General features: G+C 37.8%; 1 protein-coding gene and 1 long non-coding RNA gene across 2 annotated transcripts in view; one reads left to right on the forward strand and one right to left on the reverse strand.

The window, feature by feature from the left end:
- The window catches only part of LOC118192763 (uncharacterized), a 475,278-nt gene that overhangs the window by 339,874 nt on the left and 112,596 nt on the right, over nucleotides 1-22,808 (reverse strand). The gene's annotated exons all lie outside the window — the stretch shown is intronic.
- LOC118191903 (uncharacterized) overlaps nucleotides 8,533-22,808 on the forward strand; it is a 98,443-nt gene continuing 84,167 nt past the window's right edge. The window contains exons 1-2 of the long non-coding RNA XR_015043910.1: nucleotides 8,533-8,922; nucleotides 18,855-18,915. This is a non-coding gene — a long non-coding RNA (uncharacterized LOC118191903). The remainder of the gene's footprint in view (nucleotides 8,923-18,854; nucleotides 18,916-22,808) is intronic.

Below are 22,808 nucleotides of genomic sequence, written 5' to 3' on the forward strand. Positions count from 1 at the left end.
TGTGCAAATACATACCTACATACACACATGCATACATATATGTATGCAAAAGGAGATTTCAAGCGTTAATAAGAACTGAGTGCGACCGAAAACTGGAAATATTTCGTTACCAGTTTCCTAATCTGTGGAGAATGTACTGAAACGTTTCAGAGCAATGAAGAATCATGATATGCTGACTTACATGCTGCCACTATCCAATACACTACACGCTTAGAGTTAAGAAAAGCTCAAGCCAGACTATATATTTAGTCATGATCCGAAATTGTCTGGGAACACTGACAATCCCTTTGGCACATGCATTTTATCACCCTTTAACCGAGCTGCCAAAAGCTAAATTCTCCAAGATACCTCATCTCTAGGAGTTAAGCCCAGAGACACACACGGACATCCACCACGTGACTGCAGACCCTCCCCACCTCTATCCCTCATTCCACTCCCAGAAGACGCTTTTTTATGCCGTCCAAAATTTAAATATTCCCTACAACGGGTTATTACCCTAGTAAGTTCACCCTTCTACCGTATCCCCCACCCCGTTTCTTTCGTTCTCTCCCCGGCGGTAATCCTTTTCTTCGGCTTCCACGTCATTTGCATGCCTTGAGGGGGAGGCCTGGATCTCCCCCCGTCCCGTTACCATGGAGACGGGATCCCAACAGCATCACCCATCCATTTCCTCTAGATATATATTTAATAGATAAATTCCCCCCGGAGAGCACTAGATAGGGAAAAAGGGGAAAGGAAGGAGATAGGCACAGAACGAACCCAGAGAGAAAGAGAGAGATAGTATAATTTTGCGCCATTTTTTCCCCCCTTTCCCACTCCTTAAGTTCTTTCTCTCGCTTTTCTAGTACCATCCACCTCTCTTCGCGTTCATTACCGTCGAAAAGCGACACACGGCAAATGTTCGAGGAATAGAGCGAGAGGAGAAGTCAGTTCCCCCGGGAGTCCCTCGAATGCGCCGGGTCTTCCCCCCATTAAAACGTCGAGGTCCATAAAACTAATGAAAAGACAAATTCTTAATGACAGTGAGAATACCTCCAAATGGATGACTGCAGAATAAGCCGTTAAAAAGAAAGGAAGGTAAAAGAGGTGCACCGGTAGCAGCGAGTGAATGGCGAGATAAAAATATTAAAGGAAGAAAGAATAAATAATAATAATAATAATAATAAAAAAGAAGGCCAGCAGCGGCACTTTTATGAAAGCGAGGTATATATCCCAGGAGAGGGTTGCTGAATATTTCAAAGACTTCCTCCCCTCGCAACAGAGGCGGCGCATCACTCCCTGGGGGTCCTGTCCCATCCCAAGGCGTTCCGCGCCTGTGTGTAGCAACTTCGTGCTTCGGTACTTTCGCATGCACGTGAGTGTCGGTGCATACTTATAATTCCGACGCACGCTGGAAAATGGTCGCCATGGCAACGCATCATATTCCGGAGGTGGCCGGGATGCCGCGGCGGCACCTGTTGGAGAAGAGTTATCACACAACGATTTCTAGAAAGTACTAGTGGCTGAATCGTCTTCTCTCTTTTCCTTTTTCTTTTCTTTGGCTCTGACAAGTCTTTTCTTTTCAATTTGTACTACAAAAAGAGAAATAGTCTCACAATTTGTTGCCCGGAAATGTAGCTGGGCAAGGTATTATAATTTAATTCCCGCAATAGCCACACAATGTCACCTGTAAATTAACTGAAAGGAAATCACACGAACGTTTTTGTTTGAATACGACTGTATTGTATACTTATAAATTTAAGCTGTTCAAAACAGCTGGGAGATATTGGGAAGACAAAAGCTGTCTGTGAGTGAACTGTGGCATAAAAATGGGCGATCGAAATTTAGAACAGAGTATTAACAATCACACTGCTCTAAACTGATCGACCTTTGAATGTAGTGGGAGTAGTAGCAGTAGCTGATTGATGAGACTTTGGGTACAGACGATTTTGGATGAACATCGGGAAAAGACGTAATAGGGAAACCGTATAGCAGTTGAAAGTGGCACGCAATTTTAGCGGCATATAGTTGTTGAAAGCTGCTTTTGATTTTGGTAAAATGAACTCATTAGAGAATATATATTTAATATCGTGTTTATAAAACTCAGCACAATTCCATGCTTTGGAAGACGTCAAATGAGTATTAAGTCGTAAGATAAGTTCAAAAACTGGGCAGAAGATGTAATGAATACCCTAGAAGAAGCAGGCAGCCAAGGTAACGGAATTTCATACATTCGTTGCAACTATCGGTCACCGAAGCGACCGTTCCATTTCAACAGCCAATACAAAATGTCCCTGATAGATGACAGTATATTAAATCTGTTTTCATTGTAGTAACCAGTCGTTATAATAATGTCCCTTATCTTCAGAGCACGCATGACTGTTGCGACGAACGTTAACTATATTTAATAGAAAGAGATGCGAAGCTGTTATTTAGTGTAAGAATGAAAATAGGTGAATGTCAGAATACGCCGGTCAGATTAACTGTAATTAAAGAATTGGGTACGAGATAGATTTTTAAGAAGTTTGTGCCTCACACACATTCAAATACAGTGTTCCTTGCGGCAGACTGCGGCTAAAAAGTGACAACCTAGTTAAATCTGCCTGTTTACATGATTTGTATTCTGGCTGCTTTCAAAATTAAATGTTCCCTTAAAGTAGCAAAGTTTTTTTTTAGCCCAAACGAGCGTTAGCACAGAAAGGCTATTAGTCTAGAAACGGCATTTTGCGTCGAATCACTTTTCAGATTGTTGCCATCAAATATTATCGCCCTGTATTATATTTAAAGGAACTAAATAATGAAGAATATACATAAATGTATATTTGTTTCTCTCATTGTGAAAAAAACTACGGTACTTAAGAATCATCAAATTTTGAATAACACAATCATCCACTCGAACAAGGGCACTTGGCCCGTTCACTTGGGCACTTGGCACCAACAACAAGGGCACTTGGCACCAGTCCGTTCGCGGGATTTCGAACCTAACTATCTGTGTTCAATGACTTTTCCGATCGACCGCTGGTTGTGCCGTGGGCACTTGGAAGCCCAAATTCAGAATTTCTATTTTTTTAAATTTTCTATTTAATATTTGTAAAACGTTAATGAATTTGTGATTAAAAGTCCAACTATTTCAAAGCGAGCAGTCGCAACACTGTAGGGAATAGAACAAATTTATCTCCAGATCTCGAGACTGTCTATCAGAAATTCTAAAAATTTGCTGTTTAAAAATATTTTTAGTACAATGTGGCGTTAGCTCAAATGCTCTCGAAACGGGTATGGGTCTGTAAATGGGAAAAAAAAAAAAAAAAAAAACTCGCTTGCGCGTAATATAAAATCTGAAAGCTTTCAGATTTTTTAGCATTAGAGCTGTATTAGTCTCAAAACTAATTTCTGCACCCGAAACACTTTTGAAATTGTTGCTATTTTTTATTTTTATTATTATTCTTAAATATATTTGATTTTCAATTTGAGAAGGTATTCAACTGTAAATGTGTCTTAAGCTTACTTGCAGAGACAGAAACTCAATTTAAGTTTGCGAATTCGGATTTTGGCTAGAGACGTAAATCGCTATCTTCTTAACGGGAGGGATATCTTCGTGAAGATTAAGGGAAGATCGTATTCACGTTACACATGGGGTAAAAACCATTAAAATTCCCATGCACAGGCCGTTCAGCGAAATTATAACCCATATCGAATTACCAATGTTCATAGCACTTACCATTCGGCCGCTGGTGGGCTCTAAGTTAATTTATAAATACGTAAAGAAACGCAATAGTTTCCTGCAATGTGCAGTTCTAAACATTCTTCAAGAGAGATGGACAAAATTCTAAGGAGTTTCGGGCGAATTTCAAGTGATGACACGAGTGTATATAAACCATGCTTTCCTTTAAAGCACAATCATATAAACAACCTCTAAATCGTGTGTGTGTTTCAATCGGGATTGCCAGGTCATGTGAAGACCCAGTTAGGTGCTTTTCTTTTGTATGTTTCGGTATGATAAAACTTCTGTCTTGTCGGGCGGTTTGCAACTGTTATATCACTAACTGCATTTTTAAGGGCGGTAAGGAATATTGTTCCTCTAAACCGCGGACATAAAAGAGGTAACAAAAGTTCCAAAGAATAAAACGTTCATTTCTAAAAAAAAAAAAAAAAAATTAAACCGAAAAGTTTAAATGATGGGAACTGAAATCACAGTATTGAGGCAGCGGATAAAGGTAACGGATATATATACGTATTTTTCCTATCCTACTGTCAAAAGATATTACAAATTCTAAGTAAGTATGTAATAAAATAATGAAATCCGTTTAACAGTTAAAAAATCGCTAGTCGATGAAAAATCGACTAGCGAATTTTTAACTTCTTAAAGGATGACTTATTAAAAGAAAACACTTGAAGAAAACTATATGATACTTAGCGACAACTTAAAAATACTGAGAGAATAATAAATAACAAACCTGCGATAAAATTTCAGTTTTGGTAGTATTAGCTCACTATAGAATGTACGTCCTTATAATAAAGTGCTTATAAAACTCCGCAGCAGATTTTTTTCAGCCATTAACAGACGTATGCAGGATTTTAACACACATTATCGCGTATACCTGTATTGATTTTATCAATTAATCAATCTTGTAAGCAGCATGTTACTGTGTCCAAGATACATCAGTTTCATGAAGAGAAAATTAAGTGAAATTTTTCAGAGCTTTCGTCTTCTTGTCATGTGAGTAAAAACTGACGGCTCTTTGATATATATTCTTACGGATTGATAATTAGGTGGATTGAGAATTGACTGAGACTGAAAAGACCTTCCTATTTACAAAGAACATAAAATCTTTAAAATGAAACTTTTTACACAAATCTTTAAACTTAATTTAGTAAACTGATATAATCTTTAATAACTTTAATAATCTTTTTATTATCTTTAAAACTGATATAATCTTTAAATTTAGTAAACTGATATAATTTAATAAAAATACGTATACTCTTAACATAATCGAATTACACATTTCAGGCGAAAGAACTTTAAGAGCAAAAACTGAAAATTTTTCCGCATACTTTTTAAATAACGCTTTGAAAAAGGAAACTTTTTATACCAGGATTTCTTACCTGGGCTCTGTTGTATCTGCAATCATAAAGAATTTCGCCAAAAAGTACTAACGAGGAGTCATTTACTTTTACAAACCAAAATAGAATAGGTACTTCCTTATTAAATTATCCACCATCATAAATCTCTGATTACGTTTGAAATTTCGACATTTCAGACTGGGCTATTAAGTTACATAATTTTGGCAAATAATTGCCGTGGCAGCTTTACAAAATTATTTTATCGCAATAGCATATTAAAAGTTCATACTTTTCTATTAGCTGACACCTGTCAATACACCGCGAACAATCAATTGGTATTTTTGGTTAAAAATATATTTTCGACGTCATCAGACGGATGAAACAGGTATTTTGATTTTCGACTTATACTGTCTGGTAACTGTATCAGACAGTTATTTTTTGCAGCTATTTCTGCAGTTTTTTTTTTTTTTTTTTTTTTTTAGCTGCTTTTATTTACTGCAACTTGGTTTTGCATTCCATTTGATCTCTGCAAAATAAAGAGGTGAATACCTTCTTCTGAATAAAATCCCATTGTTCTAACGCTTTTCTGGCAATTGTTAACACTGCATTTCCGTCATGCATTGTCATGTACTGTTTCGTTGCCTGATAATTAGAATAACTGATTTTTCGGCAAAATACCACAAGCCTGGAAATAAAGAGTATACTTCCGCTTCATTCCTTGGCAAATCTAGTAAATGTTGAACGCAAAATGTGGCGAGACGACCCCGAGAAATTTCAGGGGGAAAAAGTAACCAAAACAGAACGTAGTGTTGGCATACGCTTTCTCTAACTGGTTTGAAGTTAATATTAAAATAATAATAACAAAAAAAAATAAATAAAATAAAACTCTGAAAGCTTTCAGATTTTATAATTACGCCCAAAGGGACCTTTTTTTTTTAACGATTTGCGTGTTACCTTATTAAATATCATGCTCTTCGCACTTAAACCATAAAATTCAGTTCAACAGCAATATCGCAAAATAATTTTAAATTGAGGATATCTTTAGAATTTCCGATACAAAGTCTCGCGCGTTGGTGATAAAAATGTTTTTTCTGTACAACGTTGCCATTGCTCGCTTTGAAATCCTTGAGTTTGTTAATCAAAAATTCGTTAAAGTTTTACAAAATGGGAAACGGATAATAAAACAAATTCTAAATTTCAAATTTTGGCTTTCAGATGCCCATATTCGCAGTAGTATTACGTCATTCAAAATTGGATGGCTCTAGGTACCGTTGTTTTATCACAATACGAGAAACATGCATACATTTATGCAGATTTTTCATTATTTAATTTCTTCAAATATAACACAGGGGGATAATATTTGGTAGCAACAGTCTGAAAAGTGAAACGGACATTCAAAGTGATTCGACGCAAAATCGCAAAACCCTTTGGTCTAAAAATATAAATCCCATCTTTCCAGGAGAATCCGGAATAGCTTCTGTGGTCGTCGCAATACTGCGAAGGTATAGAGAACATTATTAACGGTGTATGCTGGTTAATAACGAAATACCTAAAAATGGGGCACTATTAGTTATACATTTCTTATTTATTCGCAAAAATTAATAATTGCATATAATGAGCTGAAGCGTTGTAAAAAAATCGTTTCGGGAGATCGATTTTATTTAGGTAAATTCTTTTATATCTCTGTTTCCACTTCATCAATAAAGCAAAATTTTAAAACTGCCTATAATTTCCAGCGTATGCTGTAGCTGCGGATGACACTAACTTCATGTTCTGCATCTTTTGCTAATTTCGGCGAAGTAATGTATTGTGCTTAAATTACGTAAATTATAATTATTAAATTTGTGCATTATCTGAATTTTTAGATCATTTTTGAAGACGGAGAAATATTATTCATTCATCAAATGAATTTTCTTATGTATTTGAATTAAGAGGGAGATGTTATTTCATATACTGTGCCTTTTAGCTGAAGTGAATCTTCCTAATTAATTCACCTTTTCTTCCTAATTAATTTGCCAATTTAAGTTGATGTTATTATCCTGCATCGAGGAAATGTTTTATTAGCCCAAAGCGGAAATTTGCCCAGAAGAGTTATTAATTTCATCTTTGTATTTTGCGTTGGTTCACTCTTTTTAGATACTTCTACTAAAATTAATATTAAAAGATAATATAATCAATATTTCTTTAGTAAATAAATTATTATTATCTTACTTTGCAGCTATTGCGCAAGTATTAGAATAACTTGTTTTCGAACTTAGAGAATTTAAGATCAAACAACATTATATATATATACATATACACACACCTTTAAATATCTGCTTATGGGAGATCTATGTAGCATACAAACTTCTGTGATCTTGTGCACAAAACTACGAAACTCTATGAAACGCAAAGGTTTTGTTAACTTATAGAGACATTAGGTATTTTTATGAAAGCATGCAAGATGAAAAATGAGCAACGCCTCCGCCGGGAATCGGACCACGGACCTCTGGAATACCGGCCCAGCGTTCTGAACCACTACACCACGAAGACACGATAGGAAGGCGGGAGAAATACCTTATATACTCCCCCTTTTAGAGGGCGATTGAGGTTTTCAGGGGACCCAGTCGCCAAATCCTGGGTGAGGAGAATCATCATACAACACCCTTTTAGTTCGGGCGCCACTATAGAGACATTAGGTTAATTGGAAAAGCCGGAGAGATGAAAAATTAGCAATCGTCTTCGCTGGGAATCGAACCACGGACTTCTGAAATACCGGCTCAGTGTGCTGACCACTACACCTCGAAGGCACGCTAGGAAGGCAGGTGAAATACCTTATAAAATATAACAATAACAAATAATAACAAATTGAATTCGCTGTTCAGATGAAAGATACGTTGTACTGCCTGCCAAAATAAAAGACCTGCCTCAGTTTCCCATTTCACATCAAACATAGCTGAATATCCATTAAAAGAAACATGCTCTGCAGAGAATCCGAAATGTAGTATTAACCTATGGATGTGACATCATAACGTATAGGTACAGCTCCATAGCACTAAAACACTGTAGTTAGAACAATATCTTCTCAACCCTTACAAGCAGACGCGGCAAACTTCACTGCGGTGCGTCATAAAATATAAAGTTCATTAATATTCAAAACACTGCCAGAAATTTCAGCTTTCCTCGTTTTACGTTTTTCTTTTGCTCAGAAGGAAGAGAGACATGTCGATTCTCAATCAGATAAATTTCCAGATGTTCCCTCACCAGAAAATCCCGCGACCCTTTCCCGGCTTTGCTATAAATCCTCTCGTCATTATTTGTTTTTAATGCGTTCCCCCTTCCCCGCTTGGTGTGTCTTCTCGCCAATATTAATACCCCCTGTCCTTCCTTAGTAAGCTAGAAAGAAGAAACAAGAAATAAAAACTTCTCGGAGACATCTTCATAAAACCGGTATTTTACCATCGAAAACTGCAAGGCCGTCGTCTTGCCACATCAGCGCCATGTCGCCATATATATTTCTTCAAAAAGAATTCCCCCGTGCTCGTCACTCAACAGGGTGCCGGGGCGCATTGTAGGCACCCCGCAGGGCGCTACCTGGGGTGCCGAGGAGAGCTGAAGACTTCATTTTCTAGAAGAGTTCTCTTTGCAACACGCTTCCAGGCACCTTGCTGTGTTGTCCACGGATGGGAGAAGCAAGGACATGAAAGGACCCTAGATTTATCGACTGCCCGACCCCTTGCTGAGCCTTTCTGCTTTAGTAGAGTTGTCCCATAGCCCTTGTAGTAGTTCATTCCAAGCCGATCGTTAATCTTAAAGGCATTGGCAACTTCTTTCAAACGATATAAGAGTAGATGATGGAACTAACATCGAAATCTTCAGGAATCTTCCTGTTTTATTTTAAAGGTAAGTGGAATAATGGTTTCTTGAGATATTTATAGAGTAATACTAATTTATCAAAAATGTTTTAAAGCACTGCCTATGACATCTCAATAACCTTGCGCATTAAGGATACTCATTTTGTTTTCCAATGTATACTTATTTAATAATAAATAACACGAGCCATATTAAAAGTTAATAAATCACGGGGAAAAAGCTCTTGTTGTCTTTGTATTTCATTATAAAATTGAATGAATATCAAATTTATATAAATTTTCCATTTTTGTGAGCGCTTATGATTTTTATCGGTATAATATTTTGTTCTGTGAAAACAGCTGCTACTTTTTCTCATACGTCGTGAGAATAACATAGAATACCAAAAACAAACCCATGTCTTCCACCGAAGAATTAATCTTTGAAATAAAATATTACAGCTATATGATTTTATTCGTATTAGAAATGTATGATTTTATAGTAGTGTGGTGGTTATGTGCTTGGTGTATATCCTTGAACTGACATGACTCCTTTTCCTTAAACATAACCTTTATTCACACACACCATAACTTTAAACACAACTGAAATAACGGAACGAAATAATAGAATATACTAAAGTAAAATTCAAACATCCTATGCTCCAGCTACGGGCGAAGTGAATGAGTTCACTGCCGCGCTAGCAGTTTTTACATAAACCACATGACGTGGATTGGCTGCGCACGCAGTCGAACGTCAGATTGCTACAGAGTATCCCCCTAGTGACACAGTCACGACACAAAAGGGGTTGGCTGTAAATTTCCAATTTAAGATATGCACATTTAAGTAACAGTTATACTTTCAAATTGTACGTACAAAAAGAAATACAAATATATGAATAGTAATAATAGATTTACAATTCTGATTGGAATACATACCCATACAATGCATAACTCAGTTAACCAGAAATAATGAAAAGTTAAAAAGCATTTTATATAACTCTCAATGCGCATGAAAAAAGAAATAACCAAGTATCTATACATTGTAACATTTGCAGCAAACCACAAGGGAAAACTTTAATCATATTACAGTAATAAGTATTTTAGGAAAATGAATACGACGTCCACTGCAGGTAACTACTTGTTTTGGAACAATTTTTGAGTCTTCGCAGACTTCCTGTGGAAACTGAGGAATTTATACATTCTAACAACATATATGCTGGTTTCAAACGATCGATTGTAACTTTAATCTTTTTGTTATTTACCTCAATAATAAAATTTTTATCCATTCGTTTAACCACGGTATGAGGACCAGTGTAAGGTGGAGTTAGAGGTGGTTTAACAGAATCGATACGCAGAAATACATGAGAACAGGTTTGATGTGCTGGATGTACATAAATTGGTAATTGAATATGCCTAGAGGTTGGAATAGGTCTAACTAAATGCATGACTGATCGAAGTTGTGACACATAAGATTCAGTAGGCGATACAATATTTGTAGCATTCAGCATATCTGATGGTAATCTAAGTGTAGTACCTTAGACAAGTTCAGCGCAAGTAGCATTTATATCTTTCTTAATGGCAGATCTAATAAACAATAGTCAGAATTTCAATCCATTTTGGGTTGTTATGAGCCATTATTGAATTTTTAAGTTGCCTATGAAATCTCTCAATCAGTCCATTGGACTGAAGATAAGCAGTAGTTCTAATGCGATGTGTACCCAAAAATCCTTAAATAAGTGAGATTCAAAATTTCGGCCTTGATCAGTTGTTATTGATACCGGGCAGAAAAATCTTGCTATCCAGTTATGCACTAACACTTTGCAAGTCGTCTGAGCTGACATGACGACAGTAGGTATGACTTCAAGCCTGTCAATAATTGTGTGCATCTAATTGTCTGCATACATCTGGTAAACCTGTGAATAATTGTCATGCAATAATGGTTACTTTCAGACGGTGGAAGAGGACCTATGAAATCAATATGGATATGTGCAAATCTTGCATCAGGCAAGAAAAAAGTACCCAACGGTGATTTCGTATGCCTATGAATTTTAGAACGTTGGCACTGTAGACATGATTGAACTGCAGTTTTAATAAATTTCTTCATATTAGGCCAAAAATAGCGCTTAGTAATTAATTTTGTTGAAGTTGAAATACCAGCATGAGAAAGACAGTGAATCTTCTGAAATATTTTAGAGCGAAAAGATTCAGGTATGAACGGTCGAGGTATTCCTGTGTCCATATTACAGTAAAGAGTAACATCTTCTAAAGGAAAGTAATGTTTCTCAAGTTTAAAAACTGGTGAAGATTGAGATAAGTAATTTTGAATATCAGAATCCTGAATTTGTGCTTCGGATAACTTTTTATAATCAATGTATTGATTATCAGATACTACATCTATTTCTACCCTAGATAAGGCATCAGCAACGATATTGTCACGACCTTTGATGTATCGTATGTCAGTGGAAAATTGGCCAATAAAATCAAGATAACGAAGTTGTCGTGGAGAACACTTTTCGGGCTTCTGCTTAAAAGCATATATTAAGGACTTTTGGTCAGTGTAGATTGTAAAGACTCTGCTTTCAAGCACGTGCCGAAACTTCCTAATAGACAAATAAATTGCCAATAGTTCTCGATCATAAGTTGACCTTTAACTTTTGCTGAGTAACGAATAGAAACGCAATGGGTTCCCAAACTGAATTATGCAGTTGCATTAATGAGCTACCAACCGCAACGTCCGATGCATCAGCACATAGTTTCAAAGTCGCACCAGGAATTGGATGTTTGAAGAGGGTTGCCTCAGCAATTGCCTTTTTTTCATTTTCGAACGCTTTCTCGGCTTCGTCGTCCCATCCGAGAGGATATTCTTTTGTTTTGCTTGGTTGTGAAGGTTTCTTTTTATTAATACGGCCTTCCAGTAACCTATTCAAGGGAGCTAAAACATGTGAAGCTGCTGGGACAAAACGTCTGTAAAATATAAATATGCCAAGAAATTTCCTTAATTGAGCTAATGTGTTTGGTTTAGGAAATTTTTGAATAGCTTCTACCCTCTCGGGTAAAGGTTTTAAACCTTGTTCAGATACATGAAAACCCAAAAATTCCAAAGAAGTTAAACCAAAACTGCATTTAGATACATCAAGTCTTAACCCATAATTACCTAATCTTTCAAAAAGGGCTTTTAAGTGTATCAAATGCTCATTTTCGTCCTTTGACGCTATCAATATATTGTCAACAAAAGCAAACTGGCAGCTCGCGAGATACTTCATCAATAAAGCGTTGAAAGGTTGCAGCTGCATTGCATAACCCAAATTGCATTCTTGTGCTCTCAAAAAGTCCAAAAGGAGTGGCAATAGCCGTTTTATGGATATCAGAGGGATTAATTGGAATTTGGTGATATGCTTTAACCAAATCTAATCAAAAAAATACCTTTGTTCCATGTAACTCCGCTGCAAAATCGCAAATATTGGGAATAGGATACTTATCCCCTCACTGTCTGAGCGTTTAACCTCCGAAAATCTCCCACAGGTCTCAATTCATCTGTGCTTTTTTTTTTTTTTTTTTTTTTACACCATGTGAAGAGGAGAGGAGTAATTAGTTTTGGAGGGTCGCATGTGACCTAAATTGATCATTTTCTGAATTTCATGCTTAGCAATTTTTAATCTATCTGGAGCTAATCTCCTTGGCTTACATGAAACAGGAGGACCAATGGTTTCAATGAAATGCATAGTATTATGCTTAACAGTCTTATTGAGATCAGGAAGCTTTGACAGTGAAGGATAGTTAGACAGTAATTTATCATAAATACAATTTGTAATAATTGTTTTAACATAATATAAATGTGTGTTAATTACACTTTTTAAATGTGTTTTTAAGTCAACAAGTTTTTTGTTCTTTAAATCAGATAATAAATCAAAATAACGCGAGAAATCAGATCCAATAATATTTGTTGACACTTTACACACATAAAAAGTAAAATTAAAATTACGAAGAAGTCCAAGGTCAATACTTAACGCTTTTTGTCCATAAACTGGAATAGGGGTACCATTTGCTGCAGAAAATGGCATAATAGGCGTTTGACGCGCTTCCTGTCTGGTTGCTGAAAGAAGACTGACGTCTGAGCCAATGTCGCACAAAAATATTCTATTCGATTTTCTGTCTCTAATGAAAAGGCGACGAGACTCAGAGGGTAAAGCGCATGTCGCCAGTACTTTTTCCCTGGAATGTACATGGTGGAACACACTTTTTAGCTTTGTCACTAAATTTATGATGATACCAACAATAGGAACAGTTCGAAGAAGCTTTAGCTGAAGGGCTTCGCTTCCTGTTATAGCGATTTTTGGAAACACTGCGTGATCGTCGTAGAGACAAAACCTCGCTACGCAATTTGCACACTTCCTCCAGCAGGGAATCCAATTTAAAATTCTCAGAGACATTGACAGGTACACGAGAAGAAACTTCGCTTACCTGAGCGGGTGTAACTTCCAATATTCTATCTACAATACTGGCAGCTTACGATGAATAGAGCGGCTCAACCGACGCTAGAATAGACTGGACATTTGGCGGCATCTGGTGCATGAATAAAAGAGTCAGGCACATTGTATTTTTCAGCCCGCCTAGTCATTACACGAAGAAGTTCTGATGGCTTCCTATCTCCAAGTTGCTCGTCGGTGAGTAATTTCTGTATTTCACTCGTACTGCTTTCTCCACAGCGTACCGTAATAGCAGCTTTAAGGTCTTCGTAAGAAGCATCTGTACGTTCCCGGAGAAAGATATCTCTAACCAACGCAGTAATTTCCGGCGGCAAATGAGCGACGCAATTGTTAAATTTTGTCTTCGAATCCGTAATAGGCTTGGGTGCGGCTAAAGCAAATGTTTCTTCACACATAACAAACCACAATGGCGGGTTAATCGGAATGTAAATTGGAATCTTGATGGCTGCTGTTTCCTCCATGTCAGTGGTTGAAGGGAAAAACACAAAAGTTCTGGAACCAAACTCTTAAACGAACAACCAATATAAGCTTTATGCGAGTAGCCGGATCGCCATTTTATGGTCGTTGACGCCGAGTCACCATTTTATGGTTGCGTGGTGGTTATGTGCTTGGTGTATATCCTTGAATTGACATGACTCCTTTTCCTTAAACATAACCTTTATTCACACACACCATAACGTTTTAAACACAACTGAAATAACGGAACGAAATAACAAAATCTACTAAACTAAAATTCAAACATCCTATGCTCCAGCTAAGGGCGAAGTGAGTGAGTTCACTGCCGCACTAGCAGTTTTTACATAAACCACATGACGTGGACTGGCTGCGCACGCAGTCGAACGTCAGACTGCCACAATTTCATTCCTTCTGTGCACACCAATGACTGAGTGAATAAGCCAAGAAATAGTTCTAGATTCTGTTCGGGTTCGATTCTTTGAAACGACTAGTGGCATGTCTTCTTTCAGTGGTGTACAGAGGGTAGCACAACATAAAGGGAAATTTTGAATCCTATCCTGCCAAAACATGTGGCCTAGAAGCACTAAGTAGCATATACCATCATTCTCATTATTTTCCATTTAGGAATAATAGAGCGATGGTCGCATTATGCTTTGCAGTCAAACTAAACTCATGTGCGAAATTAAGAGAATTTGCAAAATATGTTTATTTTTAGAAATGTGTAGAACCAAAGGTACCAAAAATGCCGCCGAAGGATTATGCAAATATTCAGAATCGAATATGTAAACGTACACCTAGTAAGAATCTGCGAAGATGTGATTATGGAAGGGATATCAGCGCAGTGACTGTGGAGGTGATATAAGCGAGAGTTTTCAGCGATTTGTGTGCTTGTCCTCCTTCACGACATTCACCGTGTATTTCGCAAGAGCTGGGTAAATTTTATAAAATATCAGATAAAATAAGTAGCCACTAATGGATGACGGAATGAGATTTAGAAGTGTTACTGGATTTGAGGTAGACCAATCACAGGAGCAGGTGGCAAGAGTGTAACGCTCAGTGCCGTCTGCAATTTGTGGAAACATTTTTAGGAGGCTGTATTCATATCGATAAGCCCTTGACAAGGTTGACCATGATCCTACACGACGAATGAGGATCGTTATTTGGCACTTTCAGCGCCAAATAACGATCCTCACAGCTTCACAGTTCTCACGTGAGCTGTACGCTGGCACTGTAAGTCGAATTTCACGGTCTACGGTTGCCCGAAAGCATCATGAGATAGGGTTGTATTCTAGAGGACTCGATGTTTGCATCCCGCTTACTGGAGCACAGAAGACAGAGCGTTTATCATGGGGCAAACAACGTACACCTTGGACCAGACTTCAATAGGACGGGTCAATCTCCAGCCTGGACTTCGATTTTTGGCTTACCTATATCTACAGAGAGCATGGAACATGATATAATTCGCCCTCATCAGGCAAAAGGATTATTACGATGGTGGTGTGTAATTTGGGCAGGCATTATGTTGAATGGCCACGCACCCCTGCATGTATTTGACAAAGACTCCCTGACTGCTATGATGTACACAGAGGAAACCCCAGAGCCGCCCCGCTTATGTTTAACTCTTCAGGGGCGCAGTTGGTCCTAAGTTCCTGTTAATGGACGAGAACGCTTGTCCATATAGGGATCAGCTGGTCACCGATTACTGGAAGGTGCATGGATTGGCCAGCCAGATCTCCTGACCCCACAGAGCATATTTGAGACGCTCTTGGGAGGGTAATTTCATCTCGCTATATCCTTCCGAGAAACCATCCCACAGTTGAAAACTGCCCTACTGCAGGGGAGGAATCGACTGCTACAGAGACTTAACTGCCTCCCGTCCATTATGCCGTCATGCTGCGCTACCTGTCTGGTTATGCATAAGGACTATACCTCACATTAAACTCATTTTCAATTCGCTATCATAAAACGAGGATTTTTAGATATCTTTGCACTATGAGCCTTTCTGATAACCATGCGTGCATAAAATGACTTAAATGGCACATCTCTTCCTCCGTTATAAACGTATATTAATTCCAAATTTCATTAAAATTTGTCCATTAATTTTCAGAAATTCGTCATAATATGCAAATTCTTTTAATTTTTCACACGAATGTACATTCTCATAATGGCAGCGTGAAACCGCGAACCGCTTGTTTATTATTTTGGAATCAGTTCAGCAAGTCTTATCAGACATAGTCGTGTTCCATCAGCCTATGCAACTAACACATGAATCCGTAAATGTGAGAAAACAGCTTGTTTCTAAAAAATAAAAATGCAACTAGACCCCGAACTGCTCTTAAGCCAAATGACATCGTATTTTTCAATCAACTACAGCAAAACTGACAAAAATTGGTTTCAGCAAGACAGGTAACAGAGCCATAGCATGAATATCTATGGCAGAAATTCTTGAAATCACAAGCGTATGATTTCAAGAAACTGAGATATTGCTTGGCACATAAGATCGTCTGACCTCACAGAATGTGGCCTCTCTTTTTTAGTATCATCTTAAATGCAAATTTTATCGTATTCGATCTGCTACGAAAGAGGAACTTAAAACAAGATAGGGAAGGAAATTGCCAGGATTCCTGGTGCAGTGTTCCATCGCGTAGCGTACAGAGTTTCTTCCAGGCTTCAGGAATGTCGCTGTGCAGAAGATAGTCATATATCATATGTTATCTTCAAGAAATAAATTCATAGTATGAAAATCCTCAGCGGCATATTCTATATCAGTGGTCCAAGATGGCCACTTGTGGGTCGTATACGGCCTCCGAAGTAATTTTATGCTGCCTGCGAGGACATTGCTCATATGCATCTGTTGCAAATACGGTGTTGAAAAGATTTCAAGATTTTAGTTACTTGAAGTCTGAGTTTATATTATTCCAGATTTGAGATTCCATTGATTAGATGGTCAATAATAATAAACTGATAATGTGATATAAATCTTATTGAAATGAAGATACAGATTCGATCAACTTTTACACATCAAGAAATAAATAAGCTCAACTCCGTTACCCGACATTGAAAATGCGACATCAAGAAGGAATGGCCAGAAAGTGATGAACCTCGGCAACAGAGAGAGGCAGCAACGAACAATAAATTATCCTTATTTCGAAATGATATGCGTAATACAGAGCGAGAACAGCGTCGCCTCAGTAGGTTGTAGGACCACCTTGGACGGCGATACACGAAGCAACACGGCTAGGTACAGAATCAGGGAGACTACGAATGGTGTCCTGAGGGATAGCTCTCAATTCCCTGTCAACCATTTACTTCAGTTCGTCTTCTGAACGCGGCAGCGGCAGGGTCTGGCGGGGGTGTGGGCGGGCGTTATTCTGCTGATAAAGGGCAGTAGGCACTTCCTGAAGGTAGGGGAGTGTCACCGGTCGCAGCACATCATCCACGCATCGTTGGGCCGTCATAGTTCCCTGAATACAAACTAGAGGTAACCTAGAATCGTACGCAGTTGCGCCCCAAACCACGATGCCGCGTTGTCGCTCGGTGGGACGTTCCACAATTGCTGCCGGATTGGACCTGTCTCTACATGGACGCCACACTCGTATATGGCGACTGTCATTGGAGAAACAGAAGCGTGACTCATCTGAGAACACACTCCTGTGCCATTCCGCCACCCACATCGCTCGAGCCCTGCACTATTGCAGACGTTGGCGTCTATGATGTGGAGTCAATGGCAGTCTTCTTAACGGATGTCACGAGTGCGAGCTACTAGCCATTAATCGACGGCAAATGGTCTGGTCGATATGGGAACATCACATATCGATAAAAGTATACGAGGTCTTGAACATAATGGAAATTGAAGAGGCTTGTGGGTACGCCACCGCTTGTCGGCGGATGGGTCGATCCACATCACTCTGGCTGCATAGGCACCCTTCGAACTTGCCACATTTCTTTGTTCCAAACATCGTCACCAAAGCCGGTGCACTGTGGACACGTCCAGGTGTGTGTCAGCTGAGATTTGCCGTATTGACCAACCTGCCCTTCTCAGCCATGTCTTTCGTAAAATCGTCTGTTTGCTGGAACTGCTTCATTGACGACGGCCTGGCATTCTCTGCCATTACACGCATCCTCTAAGACAAGAACAAATTTTCTACGACGATTTCAGTAGCAGAAATAATGGCACGAAAATTAAACATTCTGTAGGTTCTTTTCCTTATATCTTCTTCAACGTGCGCTGAAGAGCTGCGCATTTCACATCATTCGCATAACTCGGTGACGTGCGTCTACTTTGAAATTTGCGTAATTTTCGGGCCGCATCTTCTTCCTGTTGCATTTTCAATGTCGAGTAGCGTATGAATTTTTGCACAAAGAATATCGCTTCGTTTCGAAATACGTTTATAAGTGAACATCCTTTTTTTCACAATTTAAAATTAATAAGAAATTTATCGACAACCGATTAGCATCTACAATCCGTGATAAGGGTAATTTCTAGTAGGCTACATCAGATTTTATCAGAGTCAAAACATCATCGAGTGTCAAGTTGTAGTAAGAAACAGAGAAATTTATGATTAGTTTCCTAAAACATATCTATTTTTAATTATACGCTGAAGCAAAATTCAATAAATAAGAGAACGAGACTAGGTTTTCATTATTTAATTTCAAGTTTTGCCCCAAATGTTAAATTTTCTCTTAAAACTAAAAAACTTTTCATAATTGATTTATGTTTAGTTTAAATTAAAGTAATTCACTTAGTGAATAATTAGCGTGTTAGAATTATTTGAAAGAAATATCAGTCTAAGATTTTAATATTTAGTTCTCAGTATATTTGAATTATAAAGTGTAACCAAGAAAAATGTCTTACAAGTATCAAACTTTTCGATAGAAAATAAATATAAATTTGAACTGGTTTTATTTGCGATATTATTATTGTTTATGTATGTTTTGATAAATATTTAGTAAGCGGAATTTAATATCAAATATTTTTTTATCTTGTTAATAATATTTTTCATCTTATTAAAAAAGAAATTCTGGCCCATCTACTTTTTTTCAGATCGAGCATTCGGTCCGCATGCAATTTATACTATTCCATGGTTGCATTAATTATGCCAGAGGTATGTGTTCTCTTTTATTAATCTCCTATCCAAAATTTCCTGTTCTCTCTGCGTTACCATGATGGTCTGTTTGTATATGGTACAAATACCAGGAAGGTATATCCACTGATTTCCTGCTTGAATTTTAAAATTACAAGAATGTATTGATCTGAAGAACATTTTTCTGTGACACCGTAGATATGTTAATTTATTAGATTTATGATTTATTATTTATTACAGATGGTACTGCCAGCTCCTTGGATTCGTGCCTACATGGCATCCCGAACTAAACGTGTTGGATAATAATAGTTCATGTGTATTTTGCTGACTGGGTCTCGTGTTTCTCCCTATTTGCCTTTTAGGAGGGGGAGAATGTAATGAATTATTGCATTTCTCTGCTTGTGCTCTTTGATCTAAAGGAGGATTCACGTGATGATCTAGTCATCATTACTGTCACAAGCTTAAAGTGTAAAAGTCATTAAGTACTTTCACACCTGTAAGTCATTAAGTTCGTAGCCTGACTGGCTGTGGTTTAAACCGCAGTCAGTCAGGGAAGGTAAAGTTACACATGTGTAAATGGCAGGGCTAAATTTCTGAAATTAGAAGTACCGGAGTCCTATGGGAGACTATGAGGTAGGAAAGAAGAAATAAAAAATAAAATAATAAATTAATATTAATATTAATTTAATTAATATATTAATTTAATTAATATTAATTAATTAATAATATTAATTTGATTAATTAATTAAATAAATTTAATTATTTAATAAATTTAAATTAAGAAAATGTAAAGAGTTAAATAGAACTAATAAATTGTTTAATTAATTTTAAATAGTTAAACAGAATAAAAAAGTGTCGTATTTTGTCTTATATGGGGCATCGGTTGGAATTACACTTCCACTTAGATGCTAAGAAGCAGTTCAGCAGATGTCCGTCTGAATTTAAGCCCAGATTATACATATATTATACTATTCCAAGGGATCACGGGTACCACTCTTTTTTTGCAGCACAACAAGGAGAAAGGATAAACCGGTTGAAGCTCTACTAAGCAGAATACTGAGATTCCTAGAAACAGTATGAGGATATAGAAATTTAACGTAAAAGTGTAGCTTTGAAAATAAAGAGGGAAGAGTTCAAGGTTTTCTGATCGCGATGCCCTGTCAATATAATTCTAGCCGTCAAGCAGAAATTTTCCCTGAATAAATTCTCCCGAAATAAACGTGAGAATAAATATGACTTTTCTGTGCAAGTGACAGTAGTAATCCCCTCGTTTGGTTACATTATTCAGAATGTATACAGGAGCTCTGCAGTAGGAAATCACTAGCGTAGAACGTGCACGACCAGGGTATCACTTTCAGTTCTTTGAGAAACACAAAATTTATCCGTTCTCATAAATTTATTGCATATCCTGGAGATTAAGCCTTTGACATAGGATTGGGGGGGGGGCTTTTTTCCTTAAAAGTTTCAAACTCTATGCAAGGCTTGAGTGCGAGGGAAAGACAGGCCTGCATTCAGAAGTTAGAATTATTTTTAAGGCATGTTTTACTATTAAAATCAAATTTATGTGCTAAAATTGTGGTTCACTTACGTAAAAGAAGACCCGGAGCCCTTTTATTTAGAGCTCCGATGAGCTACGGCCGAAATTATAATTTATCTCGAAAACTGAGAAGTACCGGCAATTTAAGCTCTGGTAAATGGGCAGCTGACTTAGTGAAATAGTCGGCTGAATGTCAGTTTGGGTTTCCTTCGCTGATTCATTAGTTTTTGTACCAAGCTGGCCTAAAGTTTAACGGGTAGAACATTTAGACAAATCCTTAGACCAGTTTCTGTGACGTAGCAAGGTCTCGTTGTGACGTGATATGCCCTGGTAACAACGGAGCTCAGCTTATGCTACTTATGACCGCAAAATCCTCGTTCAAACGTTCCCTAAGTAGTTAGCATGCCAGTTGTCATGCTGAAGATTAGTGATTCGAATCTTGTCAAGGCACAGTTGATATTTCCCTTTTCTACAGGATAGAAAGATGTGGTTTTACAGATGTATTCCTAGTACACTAACTACGCAGTATTATCCCAGTCTTGATGGAGAAAAGCCCTGGGCACGGATCTGAATATCTTCCCCCCTCTTTCTCTATTATCAAACCATGCGAAAGGACTTTTGACTCTCTAGTATTTTAAGTTTCCTCATACAGTAAAGTTAAAAACATTCAAGCCTTCTCTGAGATTCGAACACAGGCCCAAAGGTACAGCAGTCAGCATCGCTAACCAGTATACAGGTTCGGGCGACCCATAATCCCCTACAAATGTATTAGCCGACTTGTTTCACTTACTTAGAATTTCAAATACTTTACCGCCAGAAATGTCCTTCAGTTTCTCTTTCTGGTCTTTATTTGAGTTTAGCTTACGAAACAGAGATCAAAGAATGACTGAGCAAAACAAAACAAAACAAAAAAAAAAAAAAGAAAGAATCAAAACGAGTTTTCTCATGCAGTAAATGCTTTTTCTCTTTCCCACTTGAAGCGGGCGACACCTTCCATCTCCAACCTATTCTGATTCAATCGGTACACCGAAAAGGTAATTTCTCCCAGCACCCGATAACGCTCTCAAACCCTCAATATCACTTCTCCCTCATGCAAAACTCTCCAGAGCAACCCAGTGCTTCCCCTTTCAACTCGATGGGGGGGGGGGAGTGATAGAGAGCCCTCTCTGCTAATCAGAGCACGATGAGAAACAATAGAAGAAAAGACAAGCGGGTCTTGTATTATTACATATCGGAAGAAGGGGTGAAGGGATATCGCCATACCTTTTAAAAATTCCCTCGCGCCCGTTGGGATGATGGGGGAATGGGGCAAGGGTGCGCGCACGCGCATACATATACATACGCTTGCTTGGTAACGACCCCGGTTAGAAATTATTTCCCTAGGGGTCGCCCTGTGTTCCGATGATAAGACCCCTCCATTCCTTCTTCACCCCTATGCCCTTCATAGAAAAGTCTGACGTTTTATTAGTTCTTTCCAGTTATTTGAAACCTCAGAGGAAAAACGGCGCAAGACGAAGATATTTGCATTTTTTTCTTTATTCGAGAAATTTTAGTTTTTTACTTTTATTTCTTTTGCTGATAGTTGGAAACGCTAGATAGGGAAAAATACTATATGCGTCTGGAATTGGAATACTAAAGAAAATATATTGCTCGCACTGAAAGGAAAAAAAACAAAAAAAAATATGCCGAGTTAAAATACATGAGTTATTGAGTGGATGTTTTTTAAATTTAGCTCAGAAGTTTGAGCGTTTCTAAAGTGATTATTTGGTTCCTAAGTTTTACCAAATGTAACTGCACACTCTCATGATGTTCGCGTTCAGTAAGAAATCCATTCTCATAAAGTAACAATCAAAGTTACGCAGGAACATTGGCTGGTTGTACAACAAAGGTTTTAGTTTGTCACTTTAATGAAAAAAGCAAACGAAAATCCAACTTGAGTAGCAAGCATCATGGGAGCGGTAAGTTTATGATGGCAGTTCTTTCCAAGTTGAAAAGTAATTTTATGAAATCTGCTCAATGAAGCCTCAGCGTCGTATCAAGAGCACCGTTGGAAAGTTTCTGTCCTTGCGGAACTCAAGTCAACCTGCACAAAGATGCTTGTTCTTCATGACTAATAACGTTATACGGTAGTCCCACCAGATAAGATGCAGACATGTAACATGATCGTTGCTTTAGGCTTATTATCAAAATTATTTGGTTTTCTTGGAAACATTCCTTCTCTTCCAGAGTCTGTTGTGAGAATTTTCGCTTTTCTCCAACTCCCATTAGCAGCAGAAGAATATGTGCCCGATGAGCCGAAAAACATGCAATAAGTAATAGCTAGTGCAATACGTATATATTTTCAAAAGAATTTAACGATGGTATAATCTGGAATGTT

The sequence above is a fragment of the Stegodyphus dumicola genome, chromosome 1 (genome assembly GCF_044657685.1).
Source record: "Stegodyphus dumicola isolate Sdum_Otavi_A_Nest chromosome 1, ASM4465768v1".
In the NCBI taxonomy this organism is placed as follows: Eukaryota; Metazoa; Arthropoda; class Arachnida; order Araneae; family Eresidae; genus Stegodyphus; species Stegodyphus dumicola.